This window comes from Homarus americanus, unplaced genomic scaffold, assembly GCF_018991925.1.
Source record: "Homarus americanus isolate GMGI-L3 unplaced genomic scaffold, GMGI_Hamer_2.0 scaffold9142, whole genome shotgun sequence".
Taxonomy (NCBI): Eukaryota; Metazoa; Arthropoda; class Malacostraca; order Decapoda; family Nephropidae; genus Homarus; species Homarus americanus.
In genome coordinates, this window is record NW_024740317.1 from 1 (window position 1) to 3,786 (window position 3,786).

Sequence of the window (3,786 nt, forward strand, 5' to 3'; positions counted from 1 at the left end):
CTGTTTTTTAAATGCCTGGATAAACAAATGGTCCCCAGTGGATGGAAAGTGGCTTATGTGAGTCTATCTTCCAAGAAGGGCGATCGTCCTCCACGAACAACTATAGACCAGTGAGCCTGACCAGCATAATATGTAAAGTACTTGAGAGTATTATCAGAGATGCCGCAATGGAACATCTACTACGAAACAACCTTGTAAAGATTGCCAACACGGTTTTATGGGGCGCTCTTGCTTAACACAATTGCTCAAGGTATTGGATATTTGGACCCATATTCTGGAATGGGGTGGTAATATCGACAATATTTACCTAGATTTTGCCAAGGCTTTCGACAGTGTACCCACAAAGGCTGAAAATCAAACTGGAAGGGTACGGAATTCGGAAATGTCCTAGCGTGGATAGAGACTTTCTACATGACCGCAAGCAGTGTGTGGTGATTAATGGCACGAAATCATCATCTGTACCTGTAACAAGTGAGTAGTACCACAGGGGCAGTGTATTGGGCCCGCTGTTGTTTGTTTGTTTCATAAATGACATGCCTGACTGCTACCTCCTCCATACAAATGTTTGCCGATGACGCCAAGTTATTTCGGGAAATTAGAACCAAGCGGACTGAAGAGCTGCAGAAGGACCTCTGTGGGCTCCAGGAATGGTCAGAAGAAATGGCTGCTGAGATTCAATGTCACAGAAGTGTAGAGGATGCACCTGGGGCGTACCAACAGTAAGGAGGCGTATCATATGTCCCAACAGGATGAAGAAACTGCACTAGTTGAGACTGTGTGTGAGAAGGACCTAGGTGTGTATGTTGACAATGAGCTGAAGTTCTCAGGCCATTGTGAGAAGAAAATCAGGCAAATAAATTATTGGGTCTTATAAGAAGGTCGTTCAGATATCTAGACGGTCCGTCCTCGTAACGATCTTCAGGGTGAAGTGCTTCCCCCATCTGGGTACTGTCACCCCATCTGGTCCCCGGATATGCTAGGGACTGTCAGTTGGTTGAAAATGTTCAAGGAGGGCCACCAGACTGGTGCCTGCACTTCGGCACCTCAGCTACCTGAGAGATTGGAGCGCCTGAACTTGCCTGGCTTATACTACAGACGGGCAAGGGGACCTAGTTGGGGTGTATAAGCATCTCAGGGGGCACTACTCAGTTGATTGTCCTTACTTGGAGCTGGTGGACGCTCGCCCCACAAGGGGTCACAGCTCAAGATTGAAGAAGCCGCAAGTCCAGAAAACCGTGAGGGCAAACTTTTCGGAGTGAGGGTTGTAAACTCTTGGAACAATCTACCAGAGAGTGTTGTGACGGCACCGAGTGTGAGGCTCTTTCAAAAAAGACTTGACCACACTGGAGCGGGTTCAGGTACATTCAGGAGCCGGTGCATGCCCAATGTTGCCAACAGTGCGTGACAGAGACGTGACCGATCGCCGGGCGGCTACGAGGCCGATCTTTTGGTGAAGAATTATAAATGAAAGACGTGACCGATCGCCCAAAGCGGCTAACAAGCCGATCAGTGGCGAAGGAGGATAAAAATAAAAGTAAAAAAAGTGTTCGGTTGATGCTCCAGTGTACTATAGGTGTGATCTCTGTGTTAGGTGGTTTTGTGAAAAGTATACCATTATGTTTGTATACTGTACTTGAAGTTGTATTGTACTTCACAGTGTATCATACAGGAAGTGTATTGTTGGTACTCCAGTGTACGATGTATAAGGGTAGTGTGGTGTCTTGTTTAAAGATACACCAAGTATGGGTGATTGTGGAATACGTAAGGTACCTTGTTGACAAGTGTCTTACCCTCGAGTCATGCCACCTCAGGTTAGAAGTAAAGTCAGAAAGTATAGTAATTGTTGAAGTAGTGGGATAGAGAGAGAAAGTAAAGTAAGGTATTATAGGAAGTAGATCCCCTTCATTGGTTTTTTCCCCCGCCCCTACAATGGAGACAGCTGTAGGGATGTAATTTAATATGGTATCAAGTTGGGAAGAATGAACGTGGTGCTGTGGGCTGTTTTTATCTGTGATTCGTAATAACCATTTCTCTGGACAGGCAGTGCCGGGTTAAGACTTTCGTAGGCCTTAGGCACCTCCAAGATATGGGGCCCCATTTGACAGCATATTCACTAATAACACAAGCTAGTACCTAATTATAAAATGTGATGTCGAAAGAATAAGATTCAGTGATGTTTGCTATGAATTGAGTAAAAGAAAATGGGTTAGATCAGCTGTTCTTGTACAGTACAGAAATAGTTTTGTTTACAAGAAGCACAGCTAGCTGGTGGACACTAATAGGATTAAGTAATAAATAAATGGAAAAAAAGTACCTCGGTATCAATTTCATAATAACCTGTAGAAAAAGGGGAAGAAAAGTTCTCGTTTTATTTTTCGTAGGCCCCCAATATCTCGTAGGCCCTAGGCACTGTGCCTACTGTGCCTAATGGATAATCCGGGCCTGTGTACAGGTACCTAATAACCATTTCTCTGTATCTAGTGATTATTCCAGTTTGCTAATAATTTTTTATTTTTGTGTGAATTCTGTACGAGTTAGGTAGGGACATAATTATTCCATAGGTACTTATTGTTTTTGTGGAAACAGTGTTGAAGGAGTGTACAGAATTTTTTCTTTGTGTTTTGGCGGAGAATTGAAAGAACATTTTACAGTTAAATATTTTACTTGGAAGTTAGGTAAGTAAGAACAATTGGCTAAGATTTATTTTTTGAGTAAATTATTCTTGCAATACTATGGTATGGTAACGTAAAATATTCAGAGTAAGAATGCCTAACTATTGGTTTCTTTGAAGAATATCTTTGGTCTGTGATATTAGAATTCTAGATGATGTTCATTAATTCATGAAGTGTTGATAATCTGCCAAACTTTTTTTCCAACCTGTGTTAATTCAGTTATTACTTACAGACAGTGAGAATATGTTTGGGCCATGGCATTAGTGTTTTGGTGAAGTATTTCATCGCAGTAGTAGTTCAAGGTTAAGTGGATGTGTACTGTACTTTGTAGCTGTAACATTCATTAAAAATTTATGTGTTAGGTAGGACATGTCCTAACATTTAATATTTTGTAGTGTGTGTATTGATACTATTGTATAATTTTTGTGTATGCTGTATGTTTTTTAATTCTAACGATATATTTTAGAAGGTGCTAACCTAAGATTTTAAATGCAGAGTGGTTCATTTTTGGCCTTGTGTGGAGTAGCTAACTTTATTGTTGGTATTTGTGGTGCACTGTTATGTGAGATCTAATGCCCAGTATAATTTCAGAGTATTGCCTTTGATTGTGTTTGAGGACCTTACGCTGATACTGTATGTGGACACCAAGTGAATGCAATCTTTCAAAGTAGAGTGTTGTACAGTGTATGAACCCGCAATTGTGAGTATACAGTGTAATTTGGGAAGTGTTCAGTGTTGAGCCATACAGAGATTGTTACTAACAGGTACCATTGTTTTTGAGTTATGTAATTGTGCCTTAAAAGAGAGCTTAAGGACTTGTCAAGTACAGTGATACAAGTTGTACCTCTCTAGTCCGGCAACCTCGGGACCTGACCGGTGCCGGACCATGGAAATTTACCCTTTTCCTGGATAGATAGTGACTTGTGCTTATGCCTGGAAGCACTAGCACCACTTTCTCTTCGTCATGGTCTCTTTGAAGACATATTGAAGGGTTAAATGTCGTATAGTAGCTTCTCATATTTCGCGAGTTTTTAATTTTTAACGTATTTTATTGGAACACACAATAAAAATAAATAAATAAAAATTTTGACGGCGGAAACTTGAATTTCGACGG

The 3,786-nt window shown here is 41.2% G+C and overlaps 1 long non-coding RNA gene across 1 annotated transcript; it reads left to right on the forward strand.

The window, feature by feature from the left end:
* The first annotated feature begins 2,458 nt into the window (after positions 1-2,458).
* LOC121875414 lies at positions 2,459-3,372 on the forward strand. Its single transcript, XR_006090599.1, has 2 exons — positions 2,459-2,974; positions 3,264-3,372. It is a non-coding gene; the product is annotated as an uncharacterized LOC121875414 (long non-coding RNA).
* Positions 3,373-3,786: the final 414 nt, after the last annotated feature.